The 23,209-nt window shown below is 41.3% G+C and overlaps 1 protein-coding gene across 1 annotated transcript in view; it reads left to right on the top strand.

Annotated features, from left to right (window-relative positions):
• The first annotated feature begins 1,173 nt into the window (after positions 1 to 1,173).
• Positions 1,174 to 23,209, top strand: part of LOC109918266 (spindlin-1-like) — an 89,857-nt gene continuing 67,821 nt past the window's right edge. The window contains exon 1 of the mRNA XM_020518170.2: positions 1,174 to 1,256. The gene's annotated coding sequence lies outside the window, so the exon portion shown is untranslated. The remainder of the gene's footprint in view (positions 1,257 to 23,209) is intronic.

The following is a 23,209-nucleotide window of genomic DNA, read 5'->3' on the forward strand; positions in this document are numbered from 1 at the left end:
TCCTCTCACCTTAGACCTATGCTCTCCAGTTCTGAACTTCCCTACCGTAGGGAAAAAGAGCTTGACTACTCACCTTATCTATGCCTCTCATGATTTTAGAAATCTCCATAAGATCACCCTTCCAGCTCCTACACTCCAAGAAGAAAAATCCCAATCTATTCCAACTCCCCATATACCTCAAACCCCCCAGTCCAGGTAACATCATTGTAAATCTTTTCTGTAATCTTTCTAATTTAATAACATCCCTTTTATAGCAGGGCAACCAGAACTGTATGCAATACTCCAAAAGTGGAATCACTAATGCCCTGTACAGCCACAACATGAAGTCCCAACTCCTATATTCAACGCTGTTTAGATATGAAACAAAAAACTGCAGATACTGAACAAAATAACTCCAAAGAGGTCAGCATCCTGTCACCAAGTCACCCTTTATCTACACGTGTAAAGTCCTTGACACTGATCCAACTCCATCAGAGACAGCTCTCACTGTGTCAGAATGTCTAACATGCCTCTTTTTATCTGTCAGCCAGGGCTCAGATTAACAGCCCCAATAGGGGAACTCATATTTTATGAGTACACCTGGCTGACCCCCTTATAATCACAACACTGAACATCTGAAACAAAAACAGAAATTACTAGAGAAACTCAGCAGGTCTGGCAGCATCTGTGGAGAGAGAAACAAAGTTAACGTTACAGGTTATAACAACAGCAATTGCTGGAGAAACACAGCAGATCTAGCTGCATCTGCGGAGAGGGGAAAAACGGTTATGACTTTCATGTCTGGTATGGCTTCTTTGGACACAATATAAAACAAAGAGCTGCTGATGCTGAACATCTGGAACAAAAGCAGAAATTGCCGGAGAAACTCAGCAGATCTGGCAGCCTCTGTAGAGAGAGAAGCGGAGTTTACAGTCTAATGACTCTTCTTCAGGACTTCTGCATGTTGTTTCTGGCCATTCTCACATGTTTTTATCCTGAATGTGGTTAGCAATTAAACAGAATAGGAATGTTAGCCTGTGATGTCGAAACAATTGAAGTAGGCGCCTGTACTTTAGTAATGTGAACTGGGGGCAAAAGAGAAAAGGAATGGGAGAGGGGGAAACAAGTGGACTACAACTCCCAGCATGCCCGCTGTCTCTGCGCATGTGCACCCTCCTATGGTTGCTTCCCGTCTGCGCCAGACCCCGGGGTTCTGGGTGGCTTTTTTTTTTCGCTCGAGCAAAAATGAACGCGTGAGGCAGCGTCAGAAACTGCAGGTAAAAAAGATTGCAATTCTCTGCCTTCCATTTCATACTTTCTCATCTTTGCACGGTTTTAAATGCACCAAGGCCATTCTCCGGACGGAAAAAAACAAAACGTTTCGCAACCTCTTTATTCAAGTTGGGAAGAAAAAAAATCTTTTGTTTGGCGGGGGGGGTTCGGTAAAACTTCAACATGTCTGGCCTTTTGTGGCAGTTTCCTTCATGTCATTCTTCCCTGTCCCCTTCTCGTTACTCCTGAGTTTATTGCTAACACAGAGAAGGGAAAAATACTGAGGAATTTTACTTAAAATTGAAGCGTGTCCTGAGGGAAGAACGTCGGGGAAACATTGTTGCTCTTTTCGGTAGCGATTCTGGTTTGTGTTGGAACGCGGAGCGGGGGGGGGGTAATGTTGAATGAAAAAGCAACATTGTGTCGAAAATGTCAATAGTATCCTTTTCGGTTTCCCTCCCCGGATACAGTGTTGCTGTTTAATGCCAGCGTGTATTCGCGGACGTCTCTTGGTGCATTGCTCTGTTGTTTCTCCTCTTTCCACCTCCGCCCTCTCTTCACGTGATATTTTATGCGCCTGACCCCCTTGTTTTCTATGTATCTTCATCCAAAAATAAGTATGATACGTATTTCTTACCCCCCCCCCCCCCTTAAAGGCAGCATCATTGTTTGAGGAAATGCGTCGTGTTAATATGGAAGTCAGGCCAAACCCACGTCTCTGTCTGTTAGCCTGCCAGTGCTCCTAATTCACGTTCACGGGTCTCAATGCTACTGCCGCTGGAATGCTGTTCGTCTTCCTCCAGGCCTGATCGTCTGGGTTTCTCTGTGTCATCTCTCAGATGGGGAGGGGGGCGTGTGGAACATATACGGTATTTAGTGGGGGGGGCGGGTTAATTCGCCGTTGGATGGGATCCGTCCTATTCTTGCAATTGCATCACCGGCCATCGGCCTGATTTTTGTTTTCTTTCCCTGTACTTGTACGACCGCTTTTGTGGGGTGTGGGGGCGGGTGGGTCGGCTGGAACATCTGCAACACGAAAAAATCTCCCACACACACACACACACATAGATGTCCTTTTGCACGCGGTCCTCTTAGAATCCCTACAGTGTGGAAACAGGCCCTTCGGCCCAACAAGTCCGCACCGACCCTCCAGAGCATCCCACCCAAACACATCCCCTTCTTATGCAGAAAGATGTTAATATCATGTATGTGTCTGATTCTGGCCCCTTTTTTTTTAATGAAAAGGGGGTGTATTTATCGCACTTTTTGCTCTGCAGTGTTATTTTTTTCACGGGCGTTGTTGGGTTTAGGCGAAAGTAATCTCTGGTGGATTCCTCGGTTCAGTTCACCATGGTGACGGTGACGCGAAGTGGACGCATTTCAAATAGATTATTAGCATCAGGTTCACACTTTGCAGGCCGGCACTGTCCTAAATTGTCATTGCTTTGTTTACAGACATAATAGGACTGGAGAATGACAGAAGTAAGACCAGTGTCTAACATGTTTGAACACCCCTTATTGTTTGTACCTGTGATGTGGTGCTGGAAATTAATTGCAGCTACATCTCTAGCAGTACAGCGATGAGCCCAGTTGGTTCCTGATTGATTTGGTTAAAAAAACCCAAAGAACTGTGGATGTTGTAAATCAGAGACAAAAATAGAAATTGATTTCGTTTCAGTTTTGTTGTGAAAAATTAATTATTCAATGTTTTCTTTCAGTTCTGTAAATGGTTTTTTTTTTGCTTGAATTGTTAGATCACATCAATTCTGAATTCAGAACAGACAAGTAATTAACACACTGTCATGATCATCATGAAACCAAATAATCCTTGTGTATTTTAAAGGAGCAGAAGGCCATTTAGCCCCTCAAGGCTATTCCATTATTCGGTGAGATCAAGGATGGTGTGTGACCTAACTCTACACCTCTACCATGTTCTTTGTCCCTTAATGCCATTGCTTAGGAAAATCTATAGGTCTTGGTTTTAAAATGAAGAATTGATCATCAGTTGTTATCTGTGAAAGAGTTGCAAACTTCTATCAGTCTTTGCATATTTCCTAATTTTGCTCCCGAAAAATCTGGTGCTTGTTTTATATGCCATGCTACATTGGTCACGTTTTCCTGAACCAGTTGAAATAGAGTCAGAGATCTACAGCATAGTAAAAGGCTCATCACATCTGCACTGATCAAAAACAACCACCTAAGTAATCTAAGCCCAACAGTTTATCTTTTTATCAACTCTGTTGGCTCCCTTTCTTATCTTGAAAACATCAATACAATTTCTTATTTTTTTCTGAATTCCTGGCAATTTTAGGATTAGAAGCATTTACCCTCGGTCTGCTGTTTGTGAATGGAATGTGGATTCTTCATACCTTTTTGAAGTTGACCTGTCAATCTTCGAGATTGAGACAAGCATTTCTGCGGAGGTTTTTCATGTGGTTTTTGTTTCCTTTCTATTTAGGGACTTAGAAATAAGGAACAGGTGTCGTGCCCTTGATTCTGGTTGTCATAGAGTAAAATATAGATCTTATTCAATGTTGCCACTCACCCTGATAACCATTTACCCCCGAGAATCTGTTAACTTCTGTTCAACAACTCTACTTCTGACATTTGTGAGAAAGAGTTCCAAAAGTTCATAACCCACTTGAAAAATAATTTTCATTTGTCTTCAGTGGGACACACCTTGCGTTGAAGCAATATTCCCTGGTTTTAGATTCTCACAAGAGGAAAGACCCTCCTCATCATATATGCTGTCAAGATCCCTTAGGATCTTGTATGTTTCAATCAAGTTGCTTCTTATCTTCTAAGCCCTAGCAAATACAAGCCTTATCTGTCCAGATTTTCCTCATAATTAAACTTACTCCTGCCAGGTATACTAGAGAAGGTCTTACCTGAACTTCATTCCATTCTTTCTTAATGAAATGGACCAGTACTGGACACAGTACTCCAGATATGGTCCCACCAATGCCGTAAATGACTGAAGCATTACTTGCCATGCTTTGTCTTCAATTCCCTGTTGCAATAAACAATAGCATTCAAAATGTTTCCTACTTACTTGCAAAAGGTTAACACATAAGTGTAGCAATTCATGCACTAGGATGCCCAGATCCCTCTACATCTCAATTCTACAATATCTCTCTCATCCCTGAGATAATGCTGTTTTATTCTTGCTAAAATTAATAATTTCACATTTTCCCACAGTTTCCTCTATTTGTCAGAAGTTTACATAGTACGTAAACCTCTTAAAGTTTTATTATGCCCTAATTACAGTTTACTTTCCTACCCACTTTTTGTGTCACTAGCAAATTTAGCAGCTACATCTTTGATCTTATCATCCACATTATTGATACTGATTGTAAAAAGTTGAGGCCCCAACACTGAGCAACTCACGGTGGGTGGCTCTGGCTGGGATGCGCTTCTGACTTGATGGGCTGAATCGCCTCTTTCTGCATTGTAGAAGTTCTGTGATTCTATGATCTGTTCAATTTAGCTGACATCTTATTTTCTATTGATTTCCCAATTTTACTGCATAGAACCAACACTCACTTCGCAAACTCTTCTACTACATAGATATCTATTGAACCCTTAATATTTGTTTTTATATATCTAGCAAGCTCTCTTTCAATTTTCCCTGCTTATTAATCTTTATCATTCTTTACTGTTTTTGTATTCTGTTGGCCCACCTCTCCTCTATGTATGACTAAATTTATTGCTGAAGAAAAGCACAACTTTTTTTGTCAAAAGCTTTTTGTGAATCGTCCTATTAAGCACAAAACAAGAAAAACCATGTAACTGGGTAACCAAGATTTATACAGTATGAACGGAGAGTTCTGATTGTGTGGCAAATATACTGATTGCTAGAGGCATTTGAATAGTGAAGACAGTATTTACTGACAACTGATAGTTAACAGCCAAGCTTTGTTTAAAGTTTAAACCAGGCAGATAGACACTGATCAAGTCATTGCCCCGATTAAAATGAACTAATGAATAATTGTGAGCTGCTGTGATCAATCAGAGGGGAGCTTGTAGGTAATGTTCCCATGTATTCATTGCCTCTTGGCACTATAGATCATGGGTCTGGATAGTGCTCTCTTGGAAGCCTTGATGAGTTGTTACAGGATGTCTTATAGATGGTACACATTGCATTAGTGGTGGAGTGAGTAATATTGAAGGTGTTAATTGATTGGCAGCTCAATTGTGCTGCTTTTATATTGGATGATGTCAAGATCCTTTAGTGTTGCTAAAGCTGTACTCATCCAGGCAAATTGAGGGTAGTTAATAAAGAACAAGGCAATATATATCTATCCCTCAATCAACATTGGTAAACGGATTATTTGGTCATTTATCACATTATCTGTAGATACCTCTGTGCAAATTGGCTTCCCAAAATTACAGCTTTTTCCTATACTTCAAGGAGTACTTAACTTGAGCACTTTGAATCTGCATTAATAATACACTGAACGCAGCCTCAAGACATTCAGTCATTCTTTTAATAAATGTTACTTTCACCAGACTGTCTCTTTGTTTTCACCCTTTCGTGTTTCTCGCCTCATCACTCTTCTCAAGCTGCTGACTATTGCTGGAGATAGTAGGAACTGCAGATGCTGGAGAATCCGAGACAACAAGGTGCAGGGCTGGATGAACACAGCAGACCGAGCAGCATCATAGGAGCAGAGAGGCTGATGTTTCGGGCCTAGACCCTTCATCAGAAAAGTGATAGGGTTAGGGTTAGGGATTGCTGGAATTTAGTTCCGTGATGCCCAGAAGCCCTCTGATACTGTGCAACGGCGTCATACCAGCATGGGGGAATAGCAGGCATCAATCTACCCTCACTTGATATTTGTATACACTTTATTAGACAAGCAAAATGGAAAAGCTTTCTTGTTACCCCCACCCAAGTGTTTCTTTCTTCACTGCAGCGCACAAGTGTGGAGGCTAGTTCACTGGACTGAACTTTTGCCCATTCTGTGTGCTTTTCCTTTTGTGTTTGTCCTTCAAGATGAGAATGACTGTATTCATCTGGAGTGCTTGGTAGGGTTCTAATGGGTGTGTAGGTGACTGCTTAGGTTGATCTGCACCTGCATTTCTTTTACATATGAATAGGACAGTATACACAGAAGATTAGGTACAATAGTAGTGTCCCTACCTCTGTGCCAAGCAGCCTAAATTTGAGTCACAACTACCCCAGAGACTCAGCAGGATGATTAGAAATAGTTTTAGCAGAAGACTAACTTGGGTGTATTTTTGCTTATTTGTTCCTCTCTTTTGTGGGTATTCTCTTTGCCTCTAACGTGCACTTGCTTTCAAAGGAGAAGCCATTGGTTTTTTTCCACATGGTTATGCCAGTTGCAGCAATCCTGAGGATTCAAAATCAACATCAGAACTCCCTAAGTGAAGCCTTGAGAATGTCCTTGTAACATTTAATTTCATTTTCAAGAGAGGACACATTAAACTTGAACTATCTGAACTCTGTTCACTTTTGTAAGCAAGCATTTGAGTGTTGGAATAGGGATGTCTTAGTGCAGTTATACAGGGCCTTCGTGACGCCACACCTTGAATATTGTGTGCAGTTTTGGTCTGAGGAATGCCATTCTTGCTATTGAGGGAGCCCAGCGAAGGTTCACTGGACTGATTCTTGGGATGGCAAGACTGACAATATGAAGAAAGACTGGATTGACTGGGCTTGTACTTGCTGGAATTTAGCAAAATGAGGGGTGATCTCATGGAAACATATAAAATCCTGATGGGACTGGACAAGCTAGATGTGGTAAGAATGTTCCTGATGTCAGAAGTCCAGAACAAGGGGTTTCGGCCTAAGAATAAGGGTAAGCCATTCAGGACAGAGATGAGGAAGAATTCCTTCACTTAGTTGTGAACCTGTGGAATTCTCTACCACCAGAAACCTGTTGGGCCAGTTCATTAGACATAATTCAATGGGGAGCTGGATACTGAAATTATATGATCAGCCGTGACCATATTGAATGGTTGTGCTGGCCTGAAGGCCAAATAGCCTATTCCTGCACCTAGTTTCTATGTTTCTATGTATCGGGATCTTGGCTGCATGACCAGCTCGGGTCACTAGTGACTGTCCGTCTGATGGCCTAAACTCTTTCAATTCAAATAACCTGAAGATTTCTATCTGGCTTGGAAACTTCACAAACTAAAATAATTTGGCGTAGTGACTGGTTCGCCTGAACTAAAACTTAATGCTCCTGCTTGGAGAAAACTAAAACTTGGTTCTGAACTGAGAGCTTGAACCTTCTGCTCGGAATTTAAAACTAAATGAGTGACCCTGAAGTGTTTACTCCATCTGTCATAAATTCAACAGTATAATCACTTTATCCGTTTACACTACAGGGGTTCCTGCCAGGCACTTGACTGCAGTTACATGTTTTCTTGGAATTAATACCCTTAGGTCGCTGAATTGCAAATGACCTTGATTTGTTTAAAATAGTCACCTTTAGGAAACACTGTACCATGTTTTACTACCTCTATTTTGAAATCTAAATCCCAAGTTATAATATACTTTTCGTTGGACTAAAGATAAAATTGAAAAGGTTATCTTGAGATATTCTCGTTTTCTATCAATGTTTGTTCTTATCACTAATTCCATGTTACATGAAACGGTGATATTCATCACCATATTCCATACAAGTCCATTTTTTTTTGTACGTTTCATCTTGATGAAATGTCTGCTAAATATTGTTTTTTGGAGCCTGTAAATGATCCTAATTTGTATGGCTGTAACATTAAACCCTCCAATAAAACAGTTTTCAGTTTCTGATCAAAAATCTCATTAGTTCATTTTAATCAGGGCAATGACTTGATCAGTGTCTATCTGCCTGGTTTAAACTTTAAACAAAGCTTGGCTGTTAACTATCAGTTGTCAGTAAATACTGTCTTCACTATTCAAATGCCTCTAGCAATCAGTATATTTGCCACACAATCAGAACTCTCCGTTCATACTGTATAAATCTCTCCAGGAAATCTAAGGGCTTATGATCTATATAAGTTCCTGCAGAGTTGTTGCTTATGTAAACATTGAATTTCTATATAGCCAACACAAGACTATCTGTCTGATTCTCCACAGCTGAAAATTTGTATTGACTTGCATTTGAGTTGAGAAGAATAACTGATCTTTCGAGCCAAATCCCATTGTAGAAAAACAGCACCCATACCGATTATTGCTGAAGCCAGTTGAATGACTTTTCATTTATTAATGTTGCTAAAACTAGCGTGGTTATCAGCACAGCTTAAAATTTTTGACACACCCTTGAAATACTTTTGTCCATCCAAATTTTTTGCCTTTCTTCAATTGAAATGTTAAAGGGGCCACAAAAATGTCAAAATTTAAAATAAACTTCCGATAAAATCCTCTCAACCTACATATCACAGAATTTCATGTTTTGTCTTAGGCATACAAAAATCCAAAGCAGCCCTTTTTTTAACTTTTCTAGGTGCTCCTTGACCTTGTCTCTTGCAGTGGACCAAGACTTTTGCTTTGGCAATTCACTTTTAGGCAGACTTTTTTCCAAATTACCTCTTTGTAGCTGATCAAACAGCTCATTCAAGTAGCAAAGATGTTCTTCCTAGATTTGGCTGAAGACAGCCAAGTAATCTATGTAGATAATGCAGTTACTTAATCCATCCATTGTTGATCAATCTGAACCTGTCTTTTAAAAAATCTACTTTTAAAGAACTAACCCACAACTTTGAAATCCAAATCCCAAAATATGGTATATATGTTAGAAATTTTTTTTAAAAAAAGAGCAGGAGTCAGCCATTCAGTCTTGAGCCTGCTTCACTATTCCATATGATTGTGGCTGATCATCCAGCCCTATTCCCGCTTTCTCCCCATACCTTTTGATCTCTCTAGTCTTAAGAACTGTCATGTTTTCAAAAACATGACAATGCTTCGGCCTTGCCTGCTTTCTTTGGCAGCAAATTCCACAGGATAACCACTCTCTGGGTGGAGGGAGAAAAATCCCTCATCTCTGTCCCAACTGGCCTATCCTGTATCCTTAGACGGTGACCCTTAGTCATCAGGAGCATCCTGCATAAATCCTGTCTTGTCCTGTTGAAATTTTATAGGATTCTAGGAGATCACTCTTTGTTCTTTGAAACTCCAGTGAATATAGTCCTAATCAATCCAGACTGTCTTCATACACAGCACAGTGGCTCAGTGGTTCGCCCTACTGTCTCACAGCACCAGGGACTGTCTGTGTGGAATTTGTACAGTCTCCTCGTGTCTGTGTGGGTTTCTTCCGGGTGCTTTTGTGTTCTCCTAGAGTCCAAAGATGTGTAAGTTGGGTGGATTGGCCATGCTAAATTGCCTGTAGCATCCAGAGATGTGCAGGCTAGGTTGATCAGCTGCAGGAAATGCATGCTTATGGGGACAGGGGAGGGCTATGGTTAGGATGCTCTTTGGAGGGTCGGTGTGGACTCAATGTGCCGAATGGCCTGCTCCCACACTGTAGGGATTCTGTGATACACCATCCCAGACATCAGTGTATATGTATATTCTTTATGCTTTCTCTCACAGTATGCCAGTTTGGGTGAGTGCTGTTAGATTTTCTGCTGCTTATAGAAGGTCAAGTGACAATGGCTGAGCTTCCTGGCAAGGAGCTGGTAGACCATCCAAGACTGTCTTCAGTACAGTGGAGTCGGGAAGGCTATTGCTTTACAGACTCTCGGTTTATTAGCCAGACTTGCCTCTGTTCATTCCTAGACTGTTGTCTGAAGTCTGTTGATGGCCACTTGCTAATTTTAAACATAGACAGCTTGAGAGGGTGTGCTGCTGAGATAAGTGATATTGATAGAAACTGTCAACATTGGATTAAAAACTGAAAATGGGGATTTCCTGGAACAGGCTAGAACATTAGGATCAGCACAAAGAAAATGGAAGTAAGGCTGAAGTTATTGAATGGATTGGAGAGCAAGTCCACTCTACATTGCACGTTGAACCTCGAATCAACACCTAGTGTGGTCATTGCAAGCTGGAAATCGTGAAACATTGCCCCTGCTGGAATTTTCTCCGATTTTGAGTAGTTTGTCTGAAAGCAGTTTTTCAAATGGAGACATTGCAACAAAGAATATTAAGACGCTCTTGCATACTACCATCAATGTAATAAACATCTCAAGATACTTCACAGGAGATTAGGGGAGGCGATGGCCTAGTGGTATTACCGCTGGACTGTTAATCCAGAGACCCAGATAATGTTCTAGGGACCTGGGTTCAAATCCCACTACAGCAGATGGTGGAATTTGAATTTGATAAAATAACTGGAATTAAGAATCTAATGTCCCTGAATCCATTGTCGATTGTTGGAAAAACCCATCTGGTTCACTAATGTCCTTTTAGGGAAGGAAACGGCCATCCTTACCTGGTCTGGCCTACATGTGACCCCAGACCCACAACAATGTGGTTGACTCTTAACTGAATTAGGGATGGGCAATAAATGCTGCTCAGCCAGCAATGCCCTCATCCCGTTAATGAATAAAGAAAGAAAAGACAGTAGTAATCTGGGACCTTTCACGTTTCAATGCTCTGTGCTTTTGGCCAATACTTCTTGCAGTTAAGTGAATCTTGGTGGCTATTTTTTGATAGATTCCAAGAGGATAAACAACAAAAAGATGCTAAATACATGATGTGTCATAGTCCACTTCTGTCACTGTCCGGCGTCTACAAGGCAATACTTACCACTGGGGATCAAAACGCAGTCATACTCTTTCACAGCATGGATTGAATTTACTCTGTCTTCAGAGGAACACTTTAAAAATACAACATATGTTATGCATAAATTAGTTGTCAATGTTGAGTTTATCACTGGTCTTGTGCTTTACAAATGCTCAACAATGATAAAGAAGTCAGAAAAGTCTATATGTAGTCTCTGAACAATTAAGTGTTTTAAGCAGCTGTTATTTTGGGAACAAAACCTAAGAATTTATTGCTGAACATGATAAAATAGCGAATGAATTTGAAAAATGCTTTAGTTGTTTTTTTTTAATTGAGTGCACTTTTCTTTACCTCCTGCTATCTCTCGCGAACACACACATTTTTGTCCTCTTCGCTCTCCACAAGACACAAGTGTAGCACATTATTTGTCTTGGCTGATGCCACAGTCTAGATGCTACATGTCTGTCCTCAGCATGCAGCAATGTTCCAGTGAATCACCGTGCAAACTGGAGGGACAACATCTCATCTTCAGATTAGACAGTTTGCAACCTTCTGGACTTAATATTGAGATCAGCGCCTTCAGATTGTGAACTCACTTCCATTCTTTCCCTTTCTTTTGGATTTACTTGTTGCATTCTCTGTCACCGTGTCCTCTCTCCTCTTCCTCCAACTCCGGTGGGACTGTTTTTTTCCCAGCATGGCAGTTAGACACACCATTGTTCTGTCATTGTCATATTCCAATCACTTAATCTGCAATAGCAACAACCTTTCTCTCCCAGAACTCCACCTTCCCCTCCTACTCCATGATTGCAGAAATGCCAACCCCTTCACACTTCATGTCAGCTCTGAAGAGTCATCTAGACTCCATGTTCGCTCTCGCTCTCTCCATGGATGCTGCCTGACCTGCTGTGATTTTCAGCATTGTTTTATTTTCACCACCGTCTAGAACTGTGGGAGTGCTGCATTGACCAGGGTACTTCCCTTTAGTGAGAGATGTTAAACCAAGGCCTGCTCTGGTGGCCTTAAATGATCTCATGACACTAATTGGCCGTTCCCCTGGGGTGATGGGAGCCACTCTGTCTTCCACTACCCCCATACCAATCCTCTACCCACCGGCTGGGAAGATGCAGAGGAATACTGAAAATTTGGAGTTAACTCATAAAACGCAGGGCCAGTCTTATCTCTTTGAGCCTAAGAATTCTTTTTTATTTTATAAAGTAAAGACAGAATTATGGAATGTGCTCACCTTTTTAATGAGGTAACACCATAATAAATATACTGTGGATTGGGGATTTGGAGAAGTGGGGGTGGTGTGGGAGAGCAGTGATACATGGCCTAACATTTAGCGTAGCTTTTATCAAGATCTATAATTAGGGCTGAATTAGACACAGCTTTGTGCTGATGATCTTGTGCATTTGTTATTAGATTGAGACCATACAATTTCACAACACAATCCCTTTTGTAAGTCATTTTTACATTCTGTATCGTACTAGTGTGTTGGAGGCCTGTTGGACCAGAAGATGCAAGAGCAGATGGAGACCATTTGGCCCACTGAGTCTGCTGTCAGATCAAGGTTGATCTGATAGTCCTTAACTACACTCTCCTTTTTCTGTATCGTCCTTGATTCCCCTTACTGATATAAAAATCTGTCTACTTCAGCCTTGAATATATTTTTAGATACAGCCCTCTGTGGTAAAGAATTTCAGACATTTACTACTCTCCTGAGAGTTGAAATTCTTTATACTCTGTTCTGACTGGTGACCCCTTATTCGAAGATTGTCTTCTTCCTTGTTTCTCCCACAAGAAAAAAACAACTTCTCAACAGCTACTCTGTCAAGCTCTTTGGAATCTTAGGTGCCTCAATGAGGTTTCTTCTCGCTTTTCCAAATTCTAATGAGTACAGGGCCAGCCTACTCAACCTTTATTCTCTATACCAGGGATCAACCCACTGAGCCATCTCTGGATTGCCTCCAATGCCAGTGTAAGGGGGCCATAATTGTTCTCCGTATTCTTGATGTGATCTGACTAATTCCTTGCATTGTTTTGGCAAGGTTTCCCTATTTTTGCTACTTTTCCTTTGAAATAAAGAAAAAAGTTCTATTTGTCTACACAATACCTGCTGAACCTGTGGTTTTTATGCCTGAGGCCCCCCACATGCCCCTCTCTCTTGCAGCTTCTGAGTATCTTTCTCTATTTGAATAATCAGCTCCTCTGTTCTTCCTGCTAAAGTGCATAACCTAACATTTTCCCACATTCCATCTGCCATGTTTTTGTTCACTCTCCCAACCTCCCAGTCCCTCTGAAGGAGTGACCTGATAGAACTTCTCAAAATTTTGCGCGGCACGGACAGAATGGATACTGGGAATCTTTATTCCCAGGGAAGAAATATCAATTACAGGGTATCATAACTTAAAGTATAAAGTAAATTAACTTATAAAGTAAAAGGATGTAAGTTTGTTTTTTCTTTATATAGTGGGTGGTAAGTGTCTGGAATGTGTTGCTGGTGAAGGTAGATACAATAGCTTTGATTGTGAGGACCTTTCCAGTGTCTATCCAAGAACTTTTAAGGGTTGAGGCTTCCCATCTCCACAACTACATCCCCAACCCCGGCAGTGCATTCAGATCCCCACCACCCTCTGGGTCAAAACAAATTTCCTCAAATCCTCTTTAAATGTCCTGCATATCACTATAAAATTATGCCCCCTTATTACTGACACTTCAGTTAAGGGAGGAACTGTTTTCTGTGCACCCTGTCCATGGCCCTCATTGTTTATAGACCTTTAATTGGGATCGCCCTCCCCTTTCTCTGCTCCAGAGAAAATAACCTAAGCTTATCTAGCCTCTTCACATCTAAAATGCTCCATCCCAGGCAACATCCTGGTGAGTCTCCTTCGCACCCCTTAGAGTGCAATCACATCCTTCTTACAGCGTGGTGAGCAGAACTGCACACAGCACTCCAGCTGTGGCCTAACCAAAGTTTGTTTTTTTTTAACAACTCCAGTGTAATCTCCGTATTCTTATAATCTATGCCGCAATTAATAAATTGTCCCGTATATTGCCTTAATCAACCTATTAATCTTTCCTGCTTCCTCCAGTGATCTGTAGCCAAATACCCAATATTCCTCTGTTCCTCTGAGCTTCCCAGTGCTCTGTCATTCATTTGAATACTCCTTTATCTTGTTACTGCTTGCCAGTTACCCTGGATCCAATGAGCTGTTACCTTTATCAGTCCCTCACTTGGGACTTCATCGAAGTTTTTGCTGAAACCTGTATAGGCTGCATGAGCTGCACTACCCTCATCTAAGTACCTGGTCACTTCTCTAACTTTTGTGAGGCATATCCTCCCTGTGACAAAGACATGCTAACTATCCTTAACCAAACCTTTCCAGGTAGAGATTTATTCTCTCCTTCAGAATCATATCCAACAGTTTCCCTATTGCTGATGTGAGACTCGCTGGCCTCTAATTCTCTGGTTTATCTCTGCCACCCTTCTTGTAAAGTGGAGCCATATTCGCTGTCCTTCAGTCCTCTGGCACCTCCCCTGTGGCCAGAGAGGAATTTAAAAATTGGGCTGTCTCCTTTAAATAATAATGCGACACCACCACATCTTTTACACCCTTCCATGTCCTGCCTGAAAATCCTGAACTCCAGAATGTTGAGCTATTCGTCCTGACCCCCCTCCAACCACTCCTCTGGCAACAGCATTGCAATTCCATGTGTCAATCCACACCCTTAACTCATCTGTTTTAGCTTTGGTTTCTGGTTTACTCATCAAATACCATTAAATACCGCACGACCATCGAACCATTTGCAGCAGTAGTAATAGCTTCCATAATCTCGAAGCATACCAAAACTCTCTTAGCTCTTGATGTACTTCAGAAATGTGGTCATTCTTGTTATGTACCAAGCAGTTTGGGCTGAGCAGAATCCAATGTGTAAGATCGAGATAATGGCCCCATTTTCGTGTATGGTTGAGTGAAAAACCTTGGTTAGTATTCAACAATGTTACACTGAAGAGTCAGCATAGATTATGGGTTTAAGATTCTGGAGTGTGACGTGATCATGAGCTTCAGAAGATATTACCATTGAAGCATGTTTGATGGCTACTGAGACCAGTTTTCAGCCCGAGGTTCAATAATTAATTGAATTTAAATGCCCTCTGAAATGTACCCAGCAAACCACTCGGCTCAAGGACAATTGGGATGAGCTCATTGTTGTTTGGTACATGTTTCAGAGCACGGGGCTATGTCAGTACCATTTTCTGTTTATTGTATGTGTGGAGTTTGATTAACAGGATGTCTCAATGATGAAATTGTGCAGTTTAGATGGATTGCTATTGCATATGATTCAGACTGTGCTGGCCACTTTTTTTAATTGCTCTTTACAGAGGAAGTATGTTGTATTTTGTTTATACTTTTACAGGTATTCATACAGTTGTTTTTTTTTCCGCTCAGAGCTTTGTCTAATTATTCTTCCTCCCCTTTTTGTGCTGATTTCCTTCCCTTGTTGACTCTTGGTTGAAGTACAGTTCGGTTGAAGTACCAGCCTGTAGCCAGGTCCTCTGGCAAGTGTCAGTATTATGTCGTTTTTCATCATAAAAAGCTAACGACTAATTGTTATGAGTGTGTGTATTTGTCCACATTCATTGTAGCCACGTGCTGTTTCCATGACCAACATGGGGAGCTGTAATAAACATTTGAAGAAGTGCTAACATTTTGAGACTAAAGCAGAGGTTCCCAAGCTGTGGATCATCCTGCGATGAGCATTATGGCTTTTGTGCAGCATTGGTGACTGTGGAGCAGTGAGAGTCCTGAGATTGGCTGTGAGGCCCCTTCAAATGGTGGTGGATATGGGAATGACCCAATGCAATGGGAGCAGAGCCTATAAAATGATGATAAAGCGGGGGGGACAAAAGGGGGCCAAACAATTATGTGCCTGTAGAACCTCCTGATGTGTGACTATTCCCACCTGATTTCCTTCTCACCCACACCCTTCACCTGGTGCCACATTTCACTCTGGTGTCACAACTAGTATGAAGCATTAAAATGGGGTTACATTGAGAAACCATTGCTCCCCAAGTGCTGTAAAGTGTGACGTGTAATTTGTTTTGCAGTGTGGGAACCAGGAGTCACTCCTTCATGAGTGGCTACAGACGGGGCGTGTTAGCTGGTTGTTTGACTGGGAGGGACACCTCAGGCAGCTCCAGTACTTTCTTATACCCACCCAGGCCCCAGTGATGACCTGAAGATGATAAACACAGTGTGCTGCAGAAACTCAGCAGGTCTGGCAAAATCTCTGGAGAGACAAACAGAATTGATGTTTCAAGTCTGCAATAACTCTTCGGAACTGAAAAGGGTTGGAAAATGGTGAATTTTATACTTTTGAGAGAGGTAGAGGAGGGGCAAGGGGAACAGATGGTGTGGAGGCCTGACGAGAAAGATCAAGGTTGCCAATTAGGGTGAAAGAGAAATGCAGATGTAAAATGGTGTAAACTATGGTGTGGAAGGGTAAAAATGGGTTCTCTTGGCCAACCGCAATATAAACAAGGCACAAACGAGGCATGTGATGGGGTGGAGGGAGAACAATGGAAGGAGATAGAGGCCAGGCTGTGAAGTTGTGGAATTCAATATTGAGTCCTAGAGGTTATAAAGGCATTAGGTTTGTAAAGCAAACCTAATGTGGGGTATTCTGGAAATCGTGTCAGGGAACTTTACAGTCTGCATGACTTGGCTGCATAACCCAGCAAAACCGAAGGAATGGTGATGTATTTCCAAGTCAAGGTAGTGAGTGACTTGAAGGAGAGCTCGCTGATGGCGGTTTCCCCATGCACCTGCTGTTCTTTTCTTTCTAAATGGAAATGGTTGTATACAGTTGGTCCCGCTATCACGTGTGTTCTGTCAACATGAATTGGCTGTAACACAGTTGACAAATAGGGGAACACTATTTCTAAAATGCGAATTTGTGTTGGCTATAGCGTGATTCTGTCGTTGCATGGATGAGTACGTGTTGACATCACATGATTGTACATATCCATGACACAAGCCCTGAAACAATGTTAGCACCGAAAGAGTCTCTGCGCTGGCCTCACATGATAATTTCGCGGGCTTTGTTGTGAAGTGCTTTCTGTGAGACGTACAGTACACCCTCCTCTCCCATCAAGTAATTTTGACATTTTTCTAAGGTAATGTGTTAAATTTACTTTTTTATTTCATGATTTGATATGAATTAAACATTTATTCAAATTGTGCTATCCTTTGTATTAGGCTTTTGAGTGTTTTTTTTTGGTGGTCTGCCGCAACCCCACTTTTCCCAGAAGCCCCACTATTTCAATAGAACGATTTTTCTGTAATATGATGCTGTATATGGAAGGTACTGTCTAAACATCCTGATGAATTCGTGCAGTGTGTCTTGTAGCTGGTACATGCTAATGCTACTGCGTGTTGGTACTGGAGGGAGTGGATGTTCGTAGATGTGATTTCAGTCAAGTGGGCTGTTTTTGTCATTGATGGTCTCGAGCTTCTCGAATGTTGTCGGATCCACACTCTCTCGGACAAGTGGGGAGTATTCTGTCACATTCCATCACATTCCTGACTTTGCCCTGTAGATGGTGGACAGACTTTGGAAAGTCAGAGGTGAGACTCGCTGCAGGATTCCTAGCCTCTGATCTCCCTTGAATGAAGCCTAGTAATGAGCATATTATGCTGCATGCTAAGTCACTATTACGTTTCAGATTGCTTAATGTAAGATCTGTGTACAATGACTGATCTTTATATATAAGTCTTGTTGGATCTAGAGCTTTTATGGTGGTTGGCTCACCGAGCTGGTTCGTTGTTCTGCAGATATTTCGTTACCCTGTTGGGTAAAATCATCAGTGCGGCCTCTGAAGAACTGTTGTTTTCCCGCCTGCCAATTAAAGTCGTCTGGTGTCTGTTGAGCTGGGTTACCTCCTTTCCGGTTTTCCTTCCCAGTGTAGTATATATAGGGTCTAGCTCTGTGTGTTTGTTGATGGCCTTCTTAGTGGAGAACCAGGCCTCTAGGAATTCCCGTGCTTGTCTCTGCTTGGCCTGTCCCAGGATCCTGGTGGTGTTCCAATCAAACTGGTGGTTTTTCCTTATCCATATGGATGGAGATGAGTGAGTATTGGTTGTGTCTTTTTGTTGCTAGTTGATGTTTGTGTACTCGTGTGACTGATTTTCTTCCTGTTAATGATCCCAGGACATCCCAAAGGTTATAATTTCTTCTTTTTATCGGCTCATGACTAGTCCATGTCTGTACCTTAAACTTGGAATCCAAAGTCTATGACTTTTACAGTTCCTGTAATGTTGGTTGGAAAATAAATTAGGACCCTGCAACACTTGTCTCTCAACCAACATGACTACACTAGATGATGAGAGGAGAATAAAGTGAGGTATACAAGATGCTAGAAGGGATTAGAAAAAGTAGATGTAGAGAGGATGTTTCCATTTGTGGAAATCGGGAACGATGGGTCATTGCTTTCAGATAAGGGGTAATGGATTAAAAACAGATGAGGAGAAATTACTTCTCTCAAAGGGGAATGAATCTGTGGAATTTACTACATGGTAAACTTGAGGAGGCACAGATTTTTAATTAGTACTGGGTGGAAGGGTCATAGACAGTCGGCAGGAAAATGGAGTTGAGGCCAAAATGAGAAGTCATGGTTCTATTGAATAAAGGAACAGACTGAAGGGGCTGAATTGCTTACTCCTGCTGCATTGTTTTTCTGAAAACCTAATACAAGCAGCAATGTGATAATGGCCAAATCATCTGGCATAGTAGTGGTGGTTGAGAAGCAAGTATCGGCAAGACACTGCAGAAACATAACTTATTTTCCAAACAACATTACAAGAGCTGTAAAAGTCAAACACTTTGGATTCTAAGTTTAAGGTATAGACATGGGTGAGTCAAGAGATGATAAGAGAATAGCATCAGAGCAACAGGAAATTATCTTTACAAGCAGAGAGACTTTTCTACATTTTGCTTTGATAGTGCATAATTTTACTTCTGCAGGAATGTTTTCCATTAAACAGACCTATGTTTTACATAAGCATAGGCGTAGCAACGAAAACCCCAGCACATTTCTTGGAGGATTATGAAATGCATATTTTTTTCTGAGCCAGTTGTAATCATACACTTGCCTGAGGCCTATAGGCACTGTGTCTTGAGGACATGTAGAATGTTACACTGTATAAACCAGCTACTCAGCAAACCACATCCTTTAGAAAGGTCATTGTATTACCATACAATTCACAAGACCAACATCTATAAGAGTGAAATATGTTACTGATAACCAGGGCTTATCCTCTGTTATTTTTTTAAAAAATTAAAATATATAGTTCTTGATCAAAATGTCTATTGAATTTTACCTGAGTGAGACTGTTATTCAGTGGCCAGGGTCATGGTGAGATGATGCTGATGGATTTGACAAATTTGCTTGCAGCAACATTGCAAGTGTTTATTTCCTCTACTTGGATATTGTCAATGCATCATGATGCTTTATAATTAAAGATAGCAGAGGTAGAGAAATGAAAGGAGTTACAAGGAAAGATTTCCAAAACCTCGGATGAATAGGTGGATTTTTGATTGACTTTTCGAGGAGTTTAAGGATGGAGTTCTAAAGGGTTGGCCCTGGCTGAAAAGAGGTGGAGCATGCCAGTATGGACAGGGAACGGTAGAGAGAAAGTCACTACGTTAACAGTGTAAGCATTATAAATTGATTTAACACTGACTTTGCAACACAGCAGACCACAAGTGTTAAAGAAGGTGGCTATAGAGATAATAAATGCATTGGTAACCATTTGAGTCATACGGCATAGAAATAGACCCTTTTTGGTCCAACTTGTCCATGCCAACCAGGTTTCCTAAACTGAACTGGTCATATTTGACCCATATCCCTCTTAAACCTTACGAATTCATGTACCTGTCTAAACATCTTTTAAATGACATAAATGTACTCTCTTCTACCAGTTCTTCCCATTTATGCACCACTCTCTCTCTGCATGAAAATTTGCCTCTCAGGTCCCTTTTAAATCTTTCCCCTCATGCTTTAAACCTATGCCTCTAGTTTTGGACTTCACCACCCTGGGAAAAATACCTTGGCTATTCACCTTATCGATGCCTCTCATGATTTTATAAGCCTCTATAAAGTCACCCCTCAGCCTCCTACGCTCTCGGGAATATAGCCCCAGCCTATCCAGCCTCTCCTCAAACCCTCCAGCCTTGGTAACAAGGTCTAGAATCATTCCTGCAAATTGGAAATTTGCAAATGTCATCCTATTATTTAATTAAGGAGCAATGTTTAAACAAAAAAATACAGACCCACTGCTTTATGTCACCTTAGTTTAGTTGACTCCTAAAGGTCTTTGTTGTCCTACTGGTTGTAGTTTGTAAGGGGCTGAGCTGGTGCAGCTAATCCACTATTGGATCTCCTTGTCAATGGTCATCTTATCAGAGAGATGGCTGCCAAGATAAGAGAAGTGCTCAACAAATTTTAGCCACCTCTTCATCCATGTAAATGGATGGCAGAATTTGATACACAAGTTTGTTTTTTTGTTTTGGCAACATTCAGAAACCAGTCAAGTCACTTGCATGATAACATCAGCTGTGGCTGGCAAGTGTTTTCAGAATGGGTAATAACAGTGCAATGATCTGTAAGTCATTGACCCTTACCCCATCATGCTGAGACCCAGTAAGTTATGTCAGTTAAAAGATTCTGTAAATTCGTGACTGTACCAAGATAATGAGCAGAACATCAGCTGGCCTTTCTTGTACTGAGATGTTAAACAAATGTTCTGTGTGTTCTCTGCCCTTTCCTCGTAGCATAGCAATTCATCTTCTCTTCTGGTGCTTGTCCGTCTCTCTCTTTTAAAAGCCACAATTAAATCTACCTCCACCACATTCTTAGTGAACAGTCAGGATCTAGAGTACACTATGTTTTAAAAAGAGCTTTTCTTTGTGTTTCGAACCCTAACTCAGGACTTGGTGATCCAATAAAACAACTGTAGATGCTGGAGATCTGAAACAAACAAAAACAGAAAGTGCTGGAGGGACTCGGTACATTTGGCAGCATCTGTGAGAGTCTAGAGACCCTTTTGCTTTTTAAATGGTCAGATGAGTTCTGAAGAACTATTAACTATATCTCCACAGATACTGCCACATCTGCGGAGTTTTCTGACCACTGTTTTGTTTGACTTGAGGCTGTTTGCCAAATGCAGTACTCGGAGAGTGCTGTGTAATTGGAGATACAATTGTATCCAAAGGATAGTAATATCCATTCCTCGCCACCACCTCCTCCTCCACCACCACCCCCACCCCAACCCCACACCGATAATTCTTGTCTTTCACTGATTCAAGTGGAGGTTAAAATAACACAGTGCTGTTGAGAAAAGAAATAGTCATTCTCCAGGTGACATGGCCAATATTCATCCCACAACCAACTAATTAATTGGTGTGTGTGCCCATTTGCTGTTTGTGAGATCACACTGTGCTCAAATTGCATAACAACCAAAAGGTCATCTGTTGTAGTTAGTACTTGGGACTTCGCTGATGGATGTGGTACAGTTGTGAATGAATGCAAGTCTTTTACAATTACTTCCAAAATGCCAGACTGATGACCTTAATCCACCTTCTGTCAGGACCGTGAATCACTGATGTAAAATTATTTTACATTGACCTTTTTAAAAGATTGTTTTTTCCTAATTAATTCCAACTAAATCAGTGTTCTACAATTGTCAGAGCCAAATCCAAGGACACACTATTGTGATGGCAGCTGGACCATTGCCAGTCTTTGAGAAGTCTACCTCTGTCCTATTTACACCATTTTCTCTGTGTTGAATCACAGCAGTGTTGAGCTATACATGTGCCAACGCCAATCATCTTGCCATTCTTTTCTGAAAAAAAGCCCTCCAGACTAGTCTCCAGTTTCACATGAGCCTTGTGCCAATATATTGAGTGGCATGTTGCCAACCTATGTAATGTTACTTAATGCAGTTGGAGATCCAAGAAAGACATACATTTATAAGTGTTTCTCACACCTTCATTTGTCCAAAGTGTTTGCAGGTAACTATTATAAGTGAGGTATAATCGCTGTTTTAACATAGTAGGAACGACAGCCAATCTGTACACTGTAAGGTCCTACAAGCAGCAGTTTGCAGATGATCCAGATAATCTTTTTCCAAATTTAAATATTGACCAGGACACTAGGGAGAAGTCTCAAGTGCATTCTCAAACAATGTCCCGACACCTTTTGCATCCACCTAATGTGTCACAGATGGGAGCCTTGATTTGACATCAGAGAGACAGTATCTCTGATAATGAAGTTGCACTAATGCACGAGAGGATCAGTCTGGATTGTGAGAGTCGAGTCTCTGGAGTGTGAGTCCAAGACCAGAGAGCTACGAGCAAAGTCATGGCTTAGCCACATGTCTGTCGTTCCCTTAACTGGTGAAATTGGATTTTGTCTCCATGAAGGATGAGACATGCAGACCTATCACTGAGGATGACAGTTTGAGAAATGTGGCACACAAGAACTGTGCTGACAGGTTGATTTTGGCTGGTATACACTGCCGTGTTCATTACACTTGGTATCATTACAGCCGATGACAACAATGAAAAATGCAGTAATTTTTTTTATATTTCCTTTACTCAGGCAGCTGGGAATCTGGCTAAAGGCTGAGACTTTATTAGTTCAAAAGTAGTCTGGAAAATAATGTCACAGGATATATATGTTGGAGTTAGAGAAAAATACAACTAAAATAAATATCGAACCCTCTTAATTGGAAACAGGGAGTCGTCAGACAAACCAGCTTGCAGAGATGAGAGTTCCAATTGTCATTGCTCAGATCAATGAATGTACGAGTTGGGAAGTTATGTTGAGGTTGTATAGGATCTGGGTGGGGCCTTTTCTGGGGTTCACTGTTAGAGGAAGGATATTATTAAACTGGAGAGGTTCAGAATAGATTTACCAGGATGTTGCTAGGAATGGAGGGTTTGAGATTTAAAAATAGACTGGAAAATCTGGGACTTTTTTCACTAGAGCGTGCGAGGTTGGGGAGTGAGCTTGAGGTTTATAAAGTCGTGAGGTTTATAGATGAGCTGAATGACAAGGGCCTTAAAACTAGGGGGTGTATTTTTAAGGTGCGAAGAGAAAGATATTAAAAAAGACATGAGGGGAAACTTTTTTTGCACAGTGGTTGGTGTGTGGAATGAACTGCCAGAGGAAGTGCTGCATTTTTGGAACGGCAAATCAGGGCAGGACTTGTACACTTA

This window comes from Rhincodon typus, chromosome 29, assembly GCF_021869965.1.
Source record: "Rhincodon typus isolate 14 chromosome 29, sRhiTyp1.1, whole genome shotgun sequence".
Lineage (NCBI taxonomy): Eukaryota > Metazoa > Chordata > Chondrichthyes > Orectolobiformes > Rhincodontidae > Rhincodon > Rhincodon typus.